Here is a 21976-nt window from a genome sequence, read left to right on the forward strand (position 1 = left end):
AGAGAGGAGGAAGCAGGCTCCCCTCCAAGCAGAGAGCCTAATGCGGGGCTCTATCCCTGGACCCCGGGATCACGACCTGAGCCGAAGGCAGAGGCCCTAACCCACTGAGCCACCCAGGTGCCCCTTGCTCACATTTTATTTTATTTTATTTTATTTTTTAAAAAGATTTTATTTATTTATTTGACAGAGAGAGATCACAAGTAGGCATAGAGGCAGGCAGAGAGAGAGAGAGGAGGAAGCAGGCTCCCTGCTGAGCAGAGAGCCCGATGCGGGACTCGATCCCAGGACTCTGAGATCATGACCTGAGATCATCACTGAGCCACCCAGGCACCCCCCTTGCTCACATTTTAGATAGGTTTTAAAAATATTAGCAAACTACTGCAGGAATGTTGCTTTAAGCCTCAAGACCATTCTGCTTATTCTTTATGTTATTAAAATCCCTGCCTGCAGCGAAAGTAGAACATTTGGTCTCTCAATTAAATTTCATTAATCTACCAATTAATCATGGCTGTTTGGCAATTACCCAGAATGGGAAGGCATTCCGGGACACCCTCTGGAAAGGATACCACCACAGCGTGAGGAAACCGCCTTGTCCCTGAGTACATATGTTCCCAAACAAACGGCAGTGATTCCAGGTAAGATGTGAAGAGCAACACTGAATGGGCTCATCTGGGCTCCACCCTGTGTGGGAAAGGGACCTTGAGGAAGGTGTTGAATTTTTTTTTCTACACGTTTTCTAAAATGGGTCTAAAAAATTTAAATGTGCTAGAAAAATGTCTGACACATAACAAGTGGCCCCTCTTGCTGTCTGTTGTTATCACAGAGGCACGACACGGGAGTGTGGCGGAAACAGTCATCCCAGGATGCAGCTGGGGGGGCGGTGAGCTTCTGTGAATGGTGGTAAAGGTCAGAAGTATGGGAAGGGGGGCAATGAGAAGGGGTAAATGCACATGCAGGCGCTGTCACATTCAAGAGAAGAAGGAGAGGGAGTGGGAGGGTAGTGGCTACAGAGCACACACAAACACAAGTTTGAGCGGCATCTTCTCAAGTCGATGGCCCTCCAGATGGGCACAGCCCAAGGGGTTCTTGCAAAGGGCAGTGGGAACAAGGCCTACGGAGGAACCTAAAGGCCAATATGGGAGGTTTGTGCATGCTGCAGATTTTTGAGCTGCACTGTGAAAACCTGGACCCCGTGTCCTGTAGAGAACACGAATTAGAATGTGGGGCATAGGAGGGGCCAAAGGAGAAAGAGAAAAGAGGCAGCAGGCCAGTATATCTCTCCTGCATGAACTCGGCTCCCTCCGGTGGAAGCCAGAGGCTCTGGCTACAGGCCTTCCTCCCCTCCTGCCTGCCACTGTCCGATCATCACACCAAGCCCAGGGGTGATCAGTGGGTCTCCCACTTCCAGGACACTGACAAGAGAGCCTGGCTGAGTTCCCAGGGCCTGTGGCAGGTGAACAGGCATATCATGAAGGGGCCCGGGGCTGAAAGATAAAAGGAACTGAAAAGGTCCTCCAAGCTCTCGCCTGTGGCTATCGTCACAAGAAGGATCGGGAGGCTGGCAGCCGAGGGAGAGGGTATGAGTCCCCAGTCTTGGCCTTGACCCATCGGCTGATGGGACCCCTGCTGGGCTGGACATGCTGGTAAGCCTTGTCTAGGTCTAACACAAAGTCACATGGGAGAGAGACACAGGATTGTGAAGCATTTCGATGCGAGTGTGCGGTAAAGTGTGTTGGTATTTCGTAAGGGTTTGGCACGTTTTCGGAATGATTCTGGCTGTCTGCCCAGCTCTGAGTTTCCTGTTCATAGCTCCCTGCATGTGTCACTGCTGAGGATTAAAGCCCCCATAGGCTCTGACACACACGTCACTCAGAGTCTCCTTTCAGCTGCGGCAAAACTGGGTCGCCTGACAAGACGTGAGGGACTCTCTCGTGCTGCGCAGACCAGATCCAAAGCTGTTTGGAAAAAGAAAAGAGGAATTAGCAAGTCTTTCCAGGGCTGTCTTCAGAATTCACTTTTGCTTTTAAGAACCAACGTCAATTCAGCTGACTTATTGGGGGAAAGAAACTGCTGTGGATTTACCCTCCAAGTCACCGCCTCCTGCGAGGCTAGCCATCTCCAAATGTCCCCAAGATGAAGAAAGGAGATGGTAAGATGATTAACTGCACTTCTGGTTTTTGTTCCCCTATTTCCTCCTCGTTTTCTTTTTGCGTATTTCTACACCGATGAAAGATTTGGGAGGGACAAACGGACTTTGATAAAACTGATCATGTGATGCTGTTTGTTGAAAACAGGATTTTAAGAATTTCTTGAAATTATGTGGCTCTGTAGGCACATTTAATCTTAAGATGTGTCTGGGAGTCATATTAAAAGATCAACTATGATAATGTATGTTTTACTCTATGGAAGATTAATTATGAAAGATATGGGAAATATATTTTATAACTATATACTACTTAAGAGCCGTAAATAGGGGCATGACGTTTGGTAAATCGTGAAGTTTAAGTGAAGGGTATTGTAAATAAGAATTTCTTTAAAATGCTGCTGATGTTTGAATTAGAATCTTAGAATGCAAATTGATCCATTTGCATTAAGCTTTGTCTGTTTGAGAGGGGCACAATCTGGCCCGATGTTTGATGACCGAAGGATTGCCTTACTATTAACAGACACGCATTGGTTGCATTTAAAGTTATAATGTGTTGTACTAGCAAGGCTTATATGTGCTTCTTCCAGTGAAGGCTTAAAATGTCATTCCTGAGGCTTTACAAATATTACTCCCAGAGCTGTAGGGAGAACTCGGAAGAGATGATTGTCCAGTATTTCTTTATTGGATGTGCCTGACTTCCATAATCCTATGAGTAGCGTTTCTGTGGGAAAGAACAAGAAAATGGGAGAGAATCTGGAAGATTAAAGATAGGAAATGAGAACACAAAAAAGAAAGCAAAATGAGCTTTACTGTTCAATGCAATTCAATTCAATTGACAACTCCTAACTTTTATGCAAAATGCTCATTGGCACTATGGTGAAGAGGGCTCGGGGAGCAGGGTTAGGGAGGATGTTTTCAGATGGTGCAGCTGGTCTGTGAATCCCGCTATTCACCTACGGGCCTCTGGGGACCACCGCTTGTACTGGAGGCCAAGAGAAAGGTTGTGCTCTCTGGAAATGTGTGGATCTCTTGGGGGATAGTAAGTAGATAAGGCTGCCCACAAGGAGCAGGGAGTACTTCTTGAGATGAATTTAATCTTCTTAATTCTGGTGATGAATTTAAAGAGATGCTTATTGCCTTTCTCAAGTCAGCAGAAGGCTGCTCATTTTCTTTCCCCTAACACCTTCTGGGCACATGCTTGCTCCCTTACTTAGGAGAAAACCTTGCCGGCATGCTGGAGGAATGGCTGAAATTCACTTCCAAAAACATCCCTTGCGAGACTGACAGGATTAGCATATCCTCACTGTCAGAAATAAAATAAAGGACATATAGACCAATAAATAAGATGGAAGATAAAAAACCTATCATCGTGAGAGAAAGGCCAATTTCTTTCTACAAAAATTGTTTGATCACATTATACAATTTATTAAGTCATGTTGTTAGATATCGGCGTGTTTTGTTTTCTATTATCAACATTCCAGAACTAATGTACTTAAAATGAAAATGTTGTGTCTCTTCTTGATTATTTCCTTGGACTAGATTTCCAGAGGGAATAGGGTCAAAGGGCATGAGCATTTTTGAAGCTCTTGATCCATGCCACTAGACTTAATCTAGGAAAGTGCTATTAATTTACACTCCCTCCAGCACTGCATGAATACCATTTTACCACACTTTCACCAACATTGGGTTTTGACTTTTTTTTTTTTTTTTTAATAAATGTGCTAATCTGATAACTGGCAAAGCCTGTTTTGTTGTTTTGATTTGTTTTAAGGGAACCCTTTGCAGAACTTTTACACTTCCTATTCTGCCCTCTTTGGGTTCAGATTCTTGTCTTTTTTGGTTGTGTACATCAAAGCAATCATTTCTTACAGTAACTTATGCCAACCTAATTTCTGGGGACTTTGACCTCATTTGATGTCGCTCAGCAGGCCTGCTGAGAGCGTGGGGAATCAAATGCTTTTGCTCTTTCTACCATTTGAACAACCCAGGACAAAACTCAGTCTTTTATTTCCTTTTTGTCTATAAAATTTGAAGATAAGGATTGACGTTTCATCCCACTACACGATTGTACTGGGAACAGAGATGAGACAGAGGAACGTTCTTTGAACAGAAAAAAAGTGAAAAATATAAAACAGTACAATTGTGATTGCTTGTTCTTACGAAGTTTATTTATATTCTCACCTTATAAAGTATGTCGTGTTTGGAGAACTGCATGCTGAAATTTTGACAATGTGTTCTAATTATAGACTTAGAAACTGTGTGTGTGTGTGTGTGTTGTAACATATTTTTTAGTTCTTGGAGTCAGCCCTAGTATTCGGTATATTCTAGCAGTACATGGAGATATTTTAGATTGAAGGTGGCTTCTATTTTGTTGCTTACTTATCTCACTTGCGTGCAGGACAGCACGCCATTCTTCTTTATTGTGTTGTTGTTGACCACTTGCTTTGCTCAGTTCCCCTTCTCAAAGGTGGGACCTGTTTTATTTGTGTTACTCTCTCCAGGGCCCCGTTCGGGTCTGATACCGAGGGGGGCTCAATGCACGTTTTTTGAATGAGTCCACAGAAGGGAGCTGAGAACATTGTTACCTAATTCTTCATGGAAAGGAATTTCTTAAAAAGGAATCACAGAAGATTTTGAAAATGGAGATTTTCTGTGGCAAATTGATTTATTTAATTTCATTTGGGCTGGTTTCCATTTTAATTGAATGAACATTTAAAGCTCTTAATGGATATTAAGCAAATGAATACAAGCCAAGGGTAGAACCAGGAAAATGGAGATCATAGACTTGTGAGTGTAAGTCGCATGGACTTGGTATGAATATGATATGTGTTACAGTGTTTCATTCTGACCCCCAGCTCAGTGCTACGCTGTTGAATCAGAACCAAACTGATGCTTAGCGATGATGTGAACTTGGTGCCGAATAAATAATAATGATGGCTAATACTTAATAGAGCACTTGACTATATGTGAGGTATGGTTCTAAGTGCCTCATGTGTGAGGTAGTCATTGTTACGATCTTATTTTGCAGATTAAGAAACTGAAGTGCAGAGAAGTGATGTGCCCAAAGTCACACCAGTAGTTGGTGCACAGCTGGGATTCACCACGCAGTCTTACTTAGAGTCCACAGGTTGGTGAGGGTAGGTTTGAGTGAACTCTAGAGACAATGGCACATAGGTTTGGGACAACTGATGATGTTTGTGCTGTTCACTTGAGTATATAGTCACCATTCATTGAGTTCGCACCAAAGAATACATGCTGATCTAAGTTCTTATGTCTAATCTGTTCACAATCTTGCAAGACTGGTATCATTATACCTGCTCAAGGACAAAACCAACTGAGACTCTGAGAAGCTCAGTAAGTGGCCAAGAGGTGATGAGATGAGCTAGGGATTAGTGAAGCCCATCAATCTATATCAAGTGTATTAAACTTCTTAGCCTATGTGCTGCACTGGACGGTTGAGTGCTGATGTGCTTGGTTCTTCATCCAAAAGTGCTGAGTCCATTTCTATATTTGGAGGTGCTAGGCCTAGAAACTCAGTCAATGCAGCCCCTCACTTTGGAATTTTGGGGAGATGGGGGTGCTCTGCCTTGGTCTCTCTGAATCTATGTGGGCCATTATGAAATGGTACCTGAAGTTGATTTTCAGGCCAACATTCCCTGGCAGGATCATCCAATTTATTACCTCATTCTAGACACATTGATATTCAATATGCAGGGACACTTTCCTTATAGGTTTCAACCACCAAGCACCCAATTCTACACCAAGATTGTTCAAAGAATGTCTCCAAGGAAGATGGGACAGAGTAAGGCAAGTTCTAGCTTAGGAGAGGGGGGCTGGCTCCGTTTTCGCCTGGGAAGCTTACCTATCTTCTTTTTGTTTAGTTTTTCAATTAGAAGATGAGTATGAGAATATAATTTAAAATAGTATTTTACACAATTTTCTATTAAACTTTTCAGTAAGATTTTGAAATTTAAAAATATTTTTCAACAAGGGGAGCCTGGGTGGCTCAGTTGGTTAAGCATCTGACTCTTGATTTCAGCTCATGTCTTGATCTCAGGGTGGTAAGTTCAAGCCCTATGTTGGGCTCCACACTGGGCATGGAGCTTACTTTAAAAAAATTATTTTATCAACAAATAACATGTAAAAGGTTATTCAGTGAAATCTTTCCTCTCACTTCTTCTCAGACATCTCTTTCCCAACCAGTAGACATCTCTTTCCACCAACAAGTAGCTGAGTAACTGTTAATAATTTTTTCTACCTTTTCTACCCTGTATTTGGGTTCTCCAGAGAAATAGGACCAACAGGAAATAGATACATCAATCTTCTATTGGTTTTATAGGTAAAATCAGGCATATCATTGGGCTATTTTGAGAAATAGAGAGAGAGAAGAGATTATAAAATATTGGCTCATGTGGTTATGGGGGCTGAGAAGTCCCATTGTCTGTTGTCTTCAAGCTATAGACCCAGGAAAGGAGGTGGCCCAGTTCCAGGGCTTGGGAGCTTTAGAGCTAAAGGTGTGGATTCTAATCCATATCTGAAGGCATGAGAACCAGGAACACAAAAAGAAAATACATGTCTCTGCTCAAGTAGTCATGAAGAGTGAGTTGAACCTTTCTCTGCCTCTTTGTTCTATTTCAACCTTCAAGGGATTGGATGATGCCTGATTTACTCAGCTCAAAGGCCTGTTTCATCCAGAAATCCCTTCATAGACACACACCAGCTCAGGCAAATAGATTCATAAAATAAGCCATCACATACCCTAATGGTTTATACCCTTCTGCACCCTGTTCCATATCTGCATTTAACAAGGTGTATTTTTAACCTTTCAGTGGACTTTTAAGTTGTTTGCAATCTTTTGCTATTACAACCAGTGTTGCAATGAATAACAGCCTCACCTGTGTCATTTTGCAGAAGTGCACACAAACATGTTTATTTGCTCAATTCCTAGAAGTGGAATTGCAGGTCAAAGACTTGGACATTTGTGATTTTGATATGTATTTCAAAACTGCCCATCCACCTCCCACCTGGTTATAATAGATAATACTTCTGGGAATGTTTGAGAGCATGTTTCCCCATGCTCTTGTCAACACAGTATGCTAGCCAACTGGTTCTTATTTGACTTTTGTGGTCTTTTGTGGGAAGAAGTTAAGTCAGTGTGCTTTTTAAATTTTCATATCTCATTTCATCATGGAGGTTTCTTTATTTAGGCTTTATTTTTTGACAGCAGTTTTAGGTTCACAGCAGATTTGAGGGGAAGGTATAGAGGTTTCACATATAAGTTCTTCCCTCCATTATCAACATGCTCCCCAACATTAGTTACAGTTCATGGACCAACACTGACACATCCTTATCACCCAAAGTCCATGGTTGATAGTAGGGTTCTCTCTCAGTGTTGTGCCATTTATGGGTTTAGACAAGTATGTAATAACATGCATACATCATTATGATATCATACAGAGTTTTCTATTGCCCTAAATGTCCTCTGTGCTGTACCTATTCATTCTTCCCACTCCCAGCTGAAAACCCTGGCAACTACTGATTTTTTTACTACTGTCTTCATAGTTTTGTCTTACCCAGAATGCCATATGGTTAGAATCAAGCAGTGTATAGTCTTTTCAGCCTGGCTTCTTTTATTTTGTAGAATGCGTTTAAGTTTCTCCTCTATGACTTTTCATGGCTTGATGGCTTCATTTCTTTTTAGCACTAAATAATATTCCACCATCTGGATGTACACGGTTTATTTATCCATGAATCTACTCAATAATATGTTGGTTGCTTCCAAGTTTGGGCAATTATGAATAAAGCTCCTATAAATAGCTATGTTCAGGTTCTTGTGTGGATATAATTTTCAGCTCTTTTATGTAAATACCAAGGGGCACAATTTCTGGATTGTGTGGTAGGTCTGCTTTTAGTTTCGCAAGAAACCAACTATCTTCCAAAGTGGTTGTGCCATGCTGCATTCCTACCTGTGATGAATGAGAGTTCCTGTAGCTCCATATCCTCACCAACATTTGATGTTGTCGATGTTCTGGATTTTGGCCATTCTAATAGGTGTGTAGCAATATTAGGATTGTTTTAAAAACTGTTTGTGATCATAACTTTTGGTTTACCCAGTGATTATTTTTTGAAGCCTTGCTGGGTGCCTAGCCATGGGATGCCATAGTGGGTGAGGGTGGTCTAGTTGCTGCCTGCAAAGGCCACACAAAACATCGGGGCAGTAGCATGTATTATACCTGTTGTGATTAGCACCATGAAAGAGACAGGCCAGTGCCAAGAAGGTTACTGATGAGCTGAGATCTGCCTTAGCCTGGTGATAGGAGTCTGGTTGAAGAACAGGAGTTCTGAGGCACACAGGTGGAGGGTAGAGAGAACAGCAATGTAGAGCCCTGTTGGAGGAGCAAAAGAAGGTATGTACAGGGCTGACCAGGTGTGTGCATGGGGGGTTAGAGGTGAGCTTGGAGACAGGGGCAGGGGGGCAGATCACTGTGGGCATTTGGGGCCACTGTCAAGATGCTGGAATTTATTCTGAATTTCAGATAGTCTTCAGTCATGGGCTGGAAAGATGGTGGCAGAGTCTGTAAAATCCTACCCACATAGACCATAAATGCTTACCTGGATGATGGACATTACAGGGAGAAGTCATTGTATTTGGCACAAGAGATGGTGACATCGGTGACATCTGGTAGAGGGCTGGTGCCCGCCTACACTTCACTCTTTGTCTAGCCTTAAATTCCTGTGTGTGTGACAAGTGACAAAAGCTCAGTCTAAACATGGCCATAGAGACGTACCACTAATACACATTCTACCTCTCCCAGAGATAAAACTCAGTTTACCAAGGCCTTTCTCTTTCATTATCTCACACCTTACTGAATTAACTGATCATTTTGACAAGTGTCGTTATTGCATGTCCAGGCTAGGCTAAGCCTAGTGCTCAGTGCCCCTGAGAGGAAGAAGAAGAAGAGGTGGGAGGGAAAATAGAAAGATTTAGAAAATGAGCAGCATCTTACAGTCTAGTTTTGAGACCAAGTCAAATGTCAGCAACCAAAAGGAAGGCAGGAAAGAAATAGCAAAAGGGCCCGGTCACTTCTGGATTCTAGATGAGAATTCTGGCCTTGCACTGTGGGTCACTTGTGTGCCCTGAGCATCTGCTTGGTGCTGGGGAGCCCTCTGGGCACTGGCGCTTCTCCCACATCCTGCCCTGGAGGTGCAGGTAGGGTTATCATTCTACCTCTAGAGATGAAGAATTGAGAGCTTTCCTCAAGACCACTGAGTGGGCCAGGGACAGAGTGGGACTGTCCTCTGAGCACTGAAGCCATGGCTATCTGTGCTCCAGAATGGAGCAAATTCCTAAGTTTTATTGTCTGGGGAGATCTCTGGGGAGAGGGTTTCTCTCCACTGTGTATCCTCTTTTGCTCTGGTCCCTCTGGTTCCATTCTTATGGGACTGCTTTGCTTATGAGTCTGCAGTGCTGGGAAGGCCCTTCAGAAGGGGTGTGGATGGACCACAGCCTCAGTAGCCTGATGGTAAGGCTAGAAACCAAGAAGTTCTTCCATCTTGTGAAGAAACACAGGGACCTGGGACAGAGTATTGATGACTGGGTGGGCACTCAGGTTCTATCTCCATGGCACAAGCAGTCATTTGTGGCCAGAGAAGAGTGGGGATTTGTGTGTGTGTGTGTGTGTGTGTGTGTGTGTGTGTGTGTGGCATCTGGAATGAAGATTCCAGGATCTCTTGGCCCGTGGAAAAGGCATGAAGGGATGCAGGTTTCTGTGGACATAGGAACATGGAAGTAGGAAACAGGAAGAATATGAGGTCAGCTTCTTAACTTAAGCTCAGGCAACCTCTCCTGGTCCAGGGAAAAGATGGCAGGTTTGCTTCTGATAGGAAAGGACTCCTCATGTGATTTTTAGATACTCAACCCAAACAGAATTGTCCAATCAAAAACAAAGTAGGACAGGGGATTATTAAGTGAGAGTGACAGGTAAGAAAGGTAGCAAAAGGAGTTTTTACCAAAAAAAGAAAAAAAAAGTCCAGAGACATATTTGTAAAATTTGAAATGTGCCTGTGTTAATCATGACTGAAATAAATATTTTAGGATTTCTGGATTTTTAGGCTTTTGTTTTTCTTACATTTGTGCTCAGTTGGTCCAAAACAATGGCATGGTTTGCTTTAAAAACTAAAATTTCAGGAAGGATTTTAGCAATTTTGATGTCTGAAGCTGTCAGGCATTCCTGAAATGAATGAATGAATGAATGAATGAACGAATGAGCCACTGAATGAATGATATTTCTCTATAACTAGGTGATGGCATGTTTGTGTCTTTTGTGGATGTCTGCCTCTTTCTATAGTTTGAGGGGAAAATTATGGGATGTGAATGTGCTTATAAATTATCCCATCTTGTTTCTAAGGAGGCTGAACCTCTTGACAATGTGTCCCTTCTTGGCTGACAATGAATTCCATCTTGGCTTTTGATGACAGTAGCCACTCAGTCATTTTTGCCAATAGCATATTTCAACATGGGCCACAAAACCTACACATTCCAAAGCCATGAGTGCACCTACCCCCAGATTGATGTGGTTTCTCTAATTCTATTCTCGGAGTTAATGAGAGGGTAGCACTTGACTGGAAATCCTGGGGTAACTTTTCATAGATCTTTTATTATCTGTAACTTCATTTGCTGGTCTCTTGATCTCTTTGCTGTCGGCTGACTAGAGTCGCTCCATCCTGGGAGTACCAGGCTGACTAGCAGTTGCTCCATCCTGGGAGTACAACAGTGAACACCCTGCTGCCTCCCTGCCCCCACCCCCACCCCCACCCTGATCTGTCTCCTGCCCATGATTGCTGCCCGTGATGTTACCTGTGCTTCTGATATAGATTTGGACCGAGGGAGACAGAGACCCAGAGATAGCAGGTGGTTTCTCAAGATGGTAATAGCTGGTTAATAGAATCAGGTTATGAACCTGTGTCTGTTGGGCTCCCAAACTTCTTTGTATTGCATTGTGCCGAAATGGTGAAGAAGGGAAACACAAGTGTATGGAATTGCTCTTTTTCTGATGTAGATGAAGTAGTTATGTTTTCATGAGTGTTGACCTTTTTCAGAGTTTGTTCACAAGAAGCCTCCCTCCTTCTACCTCTGATGGGAATTTATCATCCAAATTGGCTCATGCTATCTGTAAGCTATCTTTTTTATAATTTATTTATTTTTTTCAGCGTAACAGTATCCATTGTTTTAGCACCACACCCAGTGCTCCATGCAATCCGTGCCCTCTCTAATACCCACCACTTGGTCTCCCCAACCTCCCAGCCCCGCCCCTTCAAAACCCTCAGATTTTTAAAAAAATATTATGTGTGCGGGTTATTTTCTACCCTCTGAAATGGTCAGTAGATAATATTTAAACTAAATTCAATACAAATGAAATATATGTAATAGCAAAGTACAAATTAACTTGATAACTATTTCTCTGGAAAGCATCAACAGATGGTGCCTGAAGTAGGTGGGAGAAACCTGGTTTCACAAATAGTATCATCTCTCCATTGAAGAATCATCTGTATATCAAAAGGTTACTGATAACAGGTGTTGGCAAGATTGTAGAAAAAGGGAAGCCCTATGCACTGTTGGTGGGAATGTAAATTGGTATAGTTACTACCAAAAGTAGTATGGACGTTCCTCAAAAAATTAAAAGTAGAACTACCAAATGATCCAGCAGTCTCACTTCTGTGTGCATATCCAAAGGAAATTAAAACAAGATCTTGAGGCCATATCTTCACTCTATGTTTATCGCAGCAGTATTCACAATAGATGAGGTATGGACATGACCTCAATATTCGTCCACAGGTGAGTGGATGAAGAAGATGTGGCACATATATGCAATGGGTTATGATTCAGCCATGAGAACAAAAGAAATCCTGCCATATACAATGACATGGATGAAGCTTTAGGGCATTAGGTTAAGTGAAATAAGCCAGACAGAGAAATACAAATACTGTATGAAACTGCATCTATGTGAAGTCTAAAAAAGCTGAACTCAGAGCAACAGAGCAGAGTGGTGTTGCCAGGGGCTGAGGGGAAATTCAAGGGACATGGAGGCATTTTGATCAAAGAATAAAAACCTCTGGTTATGAGATTGGCAATTTTCAGGATCTAAGGTACAGCATGGTGATTATGGCTAATATATTGTATTAAATATTTGACAGTTGTCAAGATAGTGGATCTTAAATGTTCTCACCACAAAAAAGAAGTGGCAATTATGTGTTGTGTTGAAGGTGTTAGCTCAGGCTAATCATTTTGCAATATATAGATGTATCAGATTAACACCTTGCATACCCGAAATTTACACAGCGTTATATTGATATACATACATATTATATAGTTACATTGATGTACATATATGTATAATGTAGCTGGGAGTGCAAAGATTCATGGGATTTCTTTCCCAGAAGGAAAATACATGGTTATAATCAGTGATAGAATGTGTGCTTAGATTTCATTGATTTAAAAAATCTAGTGTGAACTTGACATGATTACCTCTTTTGAATACATTTCCCCCAAGGATGAAACATTTCTCTAGATTAGTACAGTGGGTTCCTGAGCTGATTCACAAGGAGAAAGGGAGGTTACAGTTTTGCTATTGTAATAATGTGGGAAATTACACCCAACATCTCTCACCATGCTCAAGTGTTTATCATTAACCTCAAATTCTGAGGTTTATTTAACAGCAAGATCAGAGTTCTAAACTTCTTTTTTCCGCATTGAAATTGCTTAGAATGCTGGTAAGATAATGTGACAAGTGTACAGAAACTATGTGCATAGGAAAGTGAAAAATGCCACAGGGAGTGAGGTAGGGGGAGGAGAAGGGGTGGTGGAGATGGGTACTTCCCTGAGTCTGGAACTGATGTCCAAATTATAGCTTACTGTTTTAGGGAAACCTGTTGTGTGTTCCTGAGGTTGAACTGTCCCTTTCTTTGCCTGGCCACAGTCTACTGGGGCCCTGTAGAAAATGGGTTTTGCTGTGTTAGTGAACCACACAGTTTTGTCAAATAGAATAAAGGTCTGCTGCATAGGGTTACCCTCTACCATCTAGACCAGCGGTCATCAGTCCTGGCTACATGTTGGAATCACCTGGAGAGCTTTAAAACAATTACTGATGGCCCCACCATGGGAGGTTCTGATGTGATTGCTCTGGGTCTCAGCATAGCGATTTAAAAAAAACTCACCAGGTGGTTGTTACCATGCAACCAGTGTAACCTGGGTTGGGAACCGCTGACCTGGGAAGGAGACAGCCATAAATTCAGTAAACTACCGAGTAAACAAGAAGCTGGCTAGAACAAGGCTGTCCAGAGCGATTGTCAAATCCTACCTGCTGGGGGAATTTAGGTCCATTTCCCAGAATACCTTGTCCACAGAAGTTATCAAAGCCTCTCTCTGTCCCACCCATGTGGTTTGAATTTTCTAAGACATGGTGGGCCTTAGTGGTGTAACTGTAGTCGCTGTCATTTACTTAACAAAGATGTAAACGTCTGCTCAGTTGAAGCTACAGTCAGAGAAAGAGCCTATCTTTACGCATTTGAGTATTAGGGGAGTGAAGAGCTCCTGTAAAATGAAATTGGGGGTTGCCAGTGACATCAGAGGCAGGGAGGTGAAGCCAAGGGTTCAGGGGAGCGGGAGAGAGTCCCCCATTTCCCCTGGTTGGAGGGGTGGGGAAACCCTAGAAGGCTCCTGTGGAAGGAGTACACAGTATTTGGGAAGGACTTGGAAGGGTGGGAAGGAACTCTTGAGCTGGAGGAGGAAGGGTGACATTTTAGGGGGAGGGTAAGAAGCAGCCTCTGGGGGAGCTGGCAAGGAGGTAAATGTTCGCAAAGAGAATCCGGGGAGAGCAAGGTGGTTCTGGGACCTGAAACCCAGTGATCTGGCTTTGTCCCAGGGTCTGTGGGGGACCCAGCATGGCAGGCTTTGACTGCCAACGTTGAAGCAAAGGGCAAGAAGCAGCTTGCCTAGTATTACTTATTCTGCAAACCTGGATTGTTTGGAAGAAAAGGGTGTTTTGGTCTAACCATCTGTTTTGAGGAGGTGAGAAAGAAGCCCACGTAGGTTACACAGGCCAGTTATACATTGACAGGTGGATGTATTGCATTCAGGTGGTTCAAACTTTAATCCCCTTTTCTCTAACTTCTACTGCCTCCTTTGTTCCTCCTGCCGAAGAAATTTAAGAACTTCCCCCTTTCCACACCCCTCCTACACCCACATGAACTTGTCTCTAAAATTTTAATATAAGAATTCCATCAAATGACATCTTGTTCTTGAAGGGATGGACTGTATGCTCTTTGTCATTTGTGGAAGTACAAATCAGAACTTCTACACTAACTTCTACACAAATCAGTTAATATTTGATTCCTCAGCAGTGAAAAAACAAGATTAGGTATGGCCATTAATAGGTTTGAAGGTAGCATGGTATTTATGTAACAAATTGGGGGCACATTGGTTGTTAAGTAATTATGGCAACTACTTTTTTTCTTCGTCTTCTTTTCAAAATACAAAAATAAAATGTAAAGGTAAGCTAGATTTTGAAATAAATGACCAATACACATCATTCAAATGATGTTTCTGGATTAATTTCATTGCATCCAAATAATCTTCAGTGTATTTTGGGAATTTTATTTATAAGAAAGTCGGTAAGTGCTGTTAGTGCATCAGCCTAGAAGGGGGGTAGATATGACTCTCCTTATAGCTGAGATCACTTCTAAGTTTGACATTAAGGTGTCAAAGTATTTACTGAGTGCTTTGCCTTGTTGCACATGTTGGAGGGTACAAAAAAAAAATTAAAAAGAAAATAAAGAGGATGGTCATTGTCCCGAAAACCTTTCGAATTTGCTTTTTTCTCTCCCTTTCTCCCATTGAAAGGAACAAGGGAAATCAGAAAATCATGTTAGCAGACATTTCTATTTAATCCTAGTGTGTTTATGACCAGGCGACATTTTTCTTTTCTTTTTTTTTTTTATTTCAAATTTTAGTTTAAATTCTAGTCAGTTAACATATGGTGTGACATTGGTTTCAGGGGCAGAATTTAGTGTTTCATCACTTACCTATAACACCCGCTGCTCATCATAGCAGTGTCCTCCTTGATGTCATCATCCATTTAGCCCATCCCCCACCCACCTCCCTTCAGCAACCCTCAGGTTGTTCTGAAACGAGAGGCTCTCAGGCTTGCTTCTCTCTCCTTTCTTTTCTTTCCCATATGTTCATCTATTTTGTTTCTCTAATTCCACCTATGAGTGAAATTGTATATTTGTCTTTGCGTGACTTATTTTTTCTGTTTGTTTTGTTTTCTTTTTAATTAAATTTATTTATTTTCAGCCTAACAGTATTCATTATTTTTGCACCACACCCAGTGCTCCGTGCAATCCGTGCCCTCTCTAATACCCACCACCTGGTACCCCGACCTCCCACCCCCCCACCACTTCAAACCCCTCAGATTGTTTTTCAGCATGACTTATTTTGATTAGCATTGTACTCTCTGGCTCCATCCATGTCATTGCAAATAGCAAGATTTCATTTCGTCTTATGGCTAAGTAATATTCCACTATATATAAATATACATAAATAAAAAAATATATATATATATATTTATTTATATTTATCCGTAGACAACACATTTGGGCTCTCTCCATAGTTTGGCTATTGTTGATAATGCCATTATAAACCTCAGGGGGCACGTGCCCCTTCAAATCTGTATTTTTGTATCCTTGGGTAAATACCTGGTAATACAATTGCTATCTTAAAGTGGCTCTATTTTTAACTTTTTGAGTAACTTCCATACTGTATTCCAGAGTGGCTACACCAGTTTGCATGCCTACCAACATTGTAAGAGGGTTCCCCTTTCTCTGTATCCTCACCAATACCTTTTGGTTCCTGTGTTGCTGATTTTAGCCATTCTGACAGGTATGAGCTGGTATCTCATTGTAGTTTTGATTTGTATTTCCCTGATGATGAGTGATGTTGAGCATCTTCTCATGTATCTGTTGGCCATCTGCATATCTTCTTTAGGAAAATGTCTATTCAAGTCTTCTGCCCATTTTTAAACTGGATTATTTATTTTTTGAATGTTGAGTTTGAGAATTTCTTTATATATTTTGAATACTAACCCTTTATCATCTATGTCATTGGCAAATATCTTCTCCCATTCCATAGGCTGGAAAGGTTTTGTTGACTGTTTCCTTGGCTGTGCAGAAGCTTTACATTTTGATGATATCCCAATACTTTGTTTTTACTTTTGTTTCTCTTTGCCTCCTGAGATATGTCTGGAAAGAAGTTGTTATGGTGGAGGTCAAAGAGGTTGCTGCCTATGTTTTCCTCTAGGATTTTGAAGGTTTCCTGGCTCATATTTAGATCTTTCATCCATTTTGAATTTATTTTTTTGTATGGTATATGAAAGTGGCCCAGTTTCATTCTTTTGCATGTAACTGTCCAGTTTTTCCAACACCATTTGTTGAAGAGACTGTCTTTTTTCCATTGGGTATTCTCTCCTGCTTAGTTGATGATTAGTTGACCATAAATTTGTGGATCCATGTCTGGGTTTTCCATTCTGTTCCATTGATCTATGTGTCTGTTTTTATGCCCATACCACACTGTCTTAATGACTACACAGACTTCGTTTTTCTAGATAAAATTTGCACATCTATATATTATTATTTCTGCTTCTTATTGTTCTCATGTTAATTTGTTATCCCATTGCAATAAATGTTTGACCCAGTTTGAGAGACTCTAGTGATAAATAGGAAAGGGAGAAAAATCACTTCAAAAAGATAATCTTTATTTCCATATGGATCTTAGATACATGACAAAGTAAATATTGTAAACTCTTAGTTTTAACATCTTGGTTTTAAATATTGGACAGTAATGTCCCATATCTCATCAAACCACATGTCCAATTTTGGAAAGGGAAGACCTCCTGACTCTACCCTTGAAATCTTCACACTTTCTTCACTTATCTTTGGGGACCAAAAATAACAATGCAAAGCACCTACCATGGGTAACTACCACAATAATAACTTCACTTGTGCTTTCACCATCCTGGCAAGGTGACAGAGGGGGCCCTGAAGCTGATGCAGTGCATCTGGAAAGAGTAGAGCTGGAGGCATCTTGGCCTCTCTTACCTGTGGGTCAATGCTGTTTGTGGCATCCCCATGTATGGCTGTTTCTCGCTTGGCTCTCTTGTTGATATCATAAAATCAAGTGTTTGCATATATTACTGTTAGTTACCTCTGACTTCTCAGACTATTAAACAGCTGCCAACATTTCTCTTCAGTTAGTTCTGTACTCAAAGTGCTGTCTTTGAGTCTCCATCCTAACTTTCTTCTGGCATGTTCCCTGCTTATTTGTTTATGTAGGTGAGTCTCGCCTTTTGACTTGGGCACTTGAGGCAGCTTATTGTGTGTTTAAATGTATGTCCAAGAGTGTATGGCTCCTTGGGGATGTGTAACAGGGGCTTCTCGGAAATAGCCTTTGTGGGTGGAGGATACTAAGAGGCAGAAAACATTTACTCTGTTCCAAACACTTGAGTTTCAAGAGTTATCCTTACTTATTAAGACTTTGAAAAAGTGCCAAAGCTACTACTTCCTGGGGGTTTTCCATCAAACTCAGTCCTCTGGCATAGTAAAGAATGATTTGCAATGTAGCAAGAACAGAAAAAAAATGTGTATATATATATATATATATATTTTTATATATATATATATATATATACACATTTTGCTCCAAATGAGAGTACAACTCTGGAAGCAAAGAAAACATTTGCTAGAGGATAATGGTAAAAACTGTAATGTCGTGCAGAATTTAGTTTGGATCTTCTTTTCAATAACTCAAGAATAACTAATTACAACATAAGCTCCTTAAGTGTTTCAAAAATATGCCTTTGACCAAGGAGAGTTTCCCCTTGTACTCTCATGTGAAGTTGGAATATTTATCATGGAAACCACCTTGAACTTCTTTTAGTCTATCGAAAATTAGAAAACAAATTGTATGCAGTTATCAAGTTATTATTTCAAACGTAATGGCATCAGATTAACTTCTGGAACTGAAATCCGCTGACACTACCTCAAAAGGCAATTGTAACATTCATTTAAGCCCCAGGTGTTGAGGAAGATGTCAGGTACACCTGGTGCCAGATGTCCTTCTTGGTCTAGCAGGGACAGAATTTGGAGTCTCGGTGGGAATGACATAGTAAGTGCAGACCATTCACTCTTAGCTGTGCAGGTGGATTTTAGTTGGAAATCATTCTCATGGCAGTAAATCATGAGATTTACTGAGAGAACTCTGTAGTGGCTCCTTTGGCAACTCACGTGGACAAAAGGCTTTTTCCTGAATTAGCTCCATTGGAGTTTCCCCCGAGGTCTCAGAGCTTTCAGTTACTACCTCAGTATAAGTAACTTTTACCAGTTTATTTGACTAGATCAACCTTCATCTCCATCATATGGTCCTTCTTGTGAAAATACATCAGTACAGAGACTTTGATGTATGTGTGATGTGAGTGTTGAATGTTGTGTTTGTTGTATGTTTTTAGGGTATATGTTGTATAAATGTGTTTGTGTGTTTGTATATCGTATGTTGTATGGCTGTGTTGTATGACTGTTTTCCATGTGTCATGTGTGTTGCAAAGTGTTGTGTGTGTCTATATTATGTGTGTGTTGTGTATGTGTTGTAAATGTTTTATGTGTTGTGTATGTGTGTGTTGTGGGAGTCCCCAGTGCCTGGCCCGTATTTTAGTGGGTGCTTGGTAAATATTTGTTCCATGAAGAAAAGACACAATTCCTTCATAATTCCATGGAGCTCACTATAGAAACTCACAAATTGGATGGTCAGTTCCCTGAGGAGAAGCTCTACCCTATGTTCATTTTTCTGTCCTTCAGTGTTATTCTGACAGAGGCAATGCTGGTGTAAGATAAGTAAGTATAGGGGCTCAGATGGGAAATAGATATAGTGTAGCTAACCACAGTCTTGCTCTCAAGCTCAATCTTCCTGAGGCGGACACATTTTCCACATTCAGTTTCTCGTATGCTATAGTTTCCTTCTTTATTATGTTTACTGTCTATTGCCTGTCTGCACCCTAGAGAATGTCAATTTCACATGGGTAGGGGTTTTGTCTCATTTGTTTCCAGATATATCTCAAGTACCTAGAACACTGCCTGCTATGTAGTCTATGTGAAATAACTATTTATTGAATGAATAAATATAATAGAGGAGTTCCAGCATGTTGGGTCCATGTCAAGGTTTTTACCCAAATACAAGTCTTGTCTCAGTCACAATTTATTTTCAATCTCAGTAAGTCTTGGTAGATAGCCTTTCAGGGTTCCTCCCTCTTGTTATTTTTCTGGTCCTCTCCCTATGGTTGTTCTAACACCAATAAGGATTGCTTCCCATACTGGCATTGTGGACAGGGACCCAACCCAATCTGGCCCTGGTGAGATGTCTTGTTCCACTTTGTCAGTGGTGGCTGTCCTGTCCTTAGGTGCTACATTTTGTCTACTGTGTGTCTATTTGGTGTGACAGGTCTCACCCAGTATGGGCCATGAAGCCAGCCAGTGCTGATAACTCTGAGCCTTGCCACTGTTGCAGGTGTGAGGCCCCTGGACTCTGTCCATTCTCCCAGTGTCAGGAACTCTTGGAGGCCCTTCCCACTCTGCCAGTGGCAACTTGTCAGTTGTGCCATCCTCCTTGCCTAGCCAGAAGCCAGTCTCTGTGTCCCCCTTCTCTGAGAAAATTGCTGTCTTTCCAGGCTACCTCAAAGGGAGGAGGCCACCTGCCCTCTGACCATAGGTTTCTGCTCCCCCTTCCAGATGTGACTATAGGAACTTAGCTCTTGTTTTCTCCTTTTTCTATTTCTGTGGGCTCTTCCCGTCAGCTTCAGGACATTCCCTGCCCAGCTGTGTGGTAGAAAGTCTCCACCGCCCTAGTCTAGCCCTGCTTAGTCTTCAGTGTATGGGTTCAGTCCACCTCCCTGACTTTTAAGATGTGAAGTCCAGTTTGTGGAGTTCCAAATAAATCCCTTTGATCTCTTAACAAAGCCTGGCACACCTTTTCAACACATTTTAAGATACATTTTACAATAGATGGTAGGTCATAGTTAATTGGCATCATTTTTTTTCTTTCCTATTACACATATTACAGTGAATGACATTTTAGCTTAGGCTATTGCCTGGTCATGGCCTTAAACTCTATTCTGTAGTTCAAAAATGAGCAATCCCTTGTTTGTTCTAGCCTCTGTCTTCCTCTTCCCAAAGTAATGGATGCTTCTTCTTCAAAGGTATGAAGTCACTGGCCCAGCAGAAGCACAGGGTGACCCAGAAAAAATATATGTTGTTTATGTATTCAAGAAATATAAATCCCAGTATATAGTATCACTCTCTGAATTAATATAAATGGGATTGGAGCAACTTGATGCAGTAGATTGGCTTCCATGCTCACCCTGGAATGCAGCAAAAGAAAATATGGGTCCGGCTCAAAGAAGCCCAGAGCAAAGACATAAGGACTCCCAGACAAATGGGGTAGTTCCCAGCCAGGCTGTGGGCCAGTCAGTCCTTGAGAGGTCCTGGTGCAGGGTGAGGATGAAGGCCCCTCAAACTGAAGCCATTAAATGCTAGAATAATCCTCCTGTCTGAATCCTTGATCATTCAGAACACTTCTGATGATATTTTGACTTCTCAGTGTGTCTTTCTGGAAAAAGAAAATGTGTTATCAGTAAGTAATAATACCTTGTCCTTTGGCAGTCCTGTTCTCTCTGTCACTCTCTCCCCCCCACCCCCACCCCATACACACGATAATGAATGAGTGGACATGAAACAGAGGAGAGCCAAATCTTGCAAAAACAACCAAATCTAAGAATCTATGAAAAAATCTGGTAAGAATGAGGGCTTTCAGCTAGATCTGATTACAGACAACAGGAGCTGGCACTGGCAAGAGCCACTGGCTTGTTTAAATGAGTTAAACTTTCTCAAGCAGAAAGGAAGAAATTTAGTCAACATTCACAAGGGCCTCTGGAAACCCAAAGGCAGAGAAGCAGTCTGGCTTCCTGAAAGGCCGAACCAGCCCTGGTGGGGGAGGGGTTGTCTGTCAGCGGAGGAAGGAGTCCCTTTTCATTTTTTTTCTTTTGTTAATTTCTTTTCGGCATAACAGAATTCTTGCTTATGCACCACACCCAGTGCTCCATGCAGTATGTGCCCTTCCTAATACCCACGACCAGGCTCCCCCAACCTCCCACCCCATGTCCCTTCAAAACCTTCAGGTTGTATTTCAGAGTCTATAGTCTCTCGTGTTCATCTCCCCTTCCAATTTCCCTCAACTCCCTTCTCCTCTCCATCTCCCTATGTCCTCCATGTTATTTGTTATGCTCCACAAATAAGTGAAACCATATGATAATTGACTCTCTCTGCTTGACTTATTTCACTCAGTATAATCTCTTCCAGTCCTGTCCATGTTGCTACAAAAGTTGGGTATCCATCCTTTCTGATGGAGGCATAATACTCCATAGTGTATACGGACCTTATCCATTCATCCATTGAAGGGCATCTTGGTTCTTTCCACAGTTTGGTGACCGTGGCCATTGCTGCTATAAACATTGGGGTACAGATGGCCCTTCTTTTCACGACATCTGTATCTTTGGGGTAAATACCCAGGAGTGCAATTACAGGGTCATAGGGAAACTCTATTTTTAATTTCTTAAGGAATCTCCACACTGTTCTCCCAAGTGGCTGCACCAAATTGCATTCCCACCAACAGTGGAAGAGTGTTCCCCTTTCTCCACATCCCCTCCAACACATGTTGTTTTCTGTCTTGCTAAT

The 21976-nt window shown here is 41.7% G+C and overlaps 1 protein-coding gene across 4 annotated transcripts in view; it reads left to right on the forward strand.

Moving 5' to 3' along the window:
* Positions 1-1738: 1738 nt before the first annotated feature.
* The window catches only part of IL1R1 (interleukin 1 receptor type 1), a 73029-nt gene continuing 52791 nt past the window's right edge, over positions 1739-21976 (forward strand). Inside the window, exons 1-2 of one of the 4 annotated variants that reach the window (XM_059406345.1) lie at positions 1762-2149; positions 5175-5283. The gene's annotated coding sequence lies outside the window, so the exon portion shown is untranslated. Of the gene's footprint in view, positions 2150-5174; positions 5284-21976 lie in introns of all 4 variants that reach the window. The other 3 variants (XM_059406343.1, XM_059406348.1, XM_059406341.1) reach the window with 3 other exon arrangements.

Source organism: Mustela nigripes, chromosome 7 (assembly GCF_022355385.1).
Source record: "Mustela nigripes isolate SB6536 chromosome 7, MUSNIG.SB6536, whole genome shotgun sequence".
In the NCBI taxonomy this organism is placed as follows: Eukaryota; Metazoa; Chordata; class Mammalia; order Carnivora; family Mustelidae; genus Mustela; species Mustela nigripes.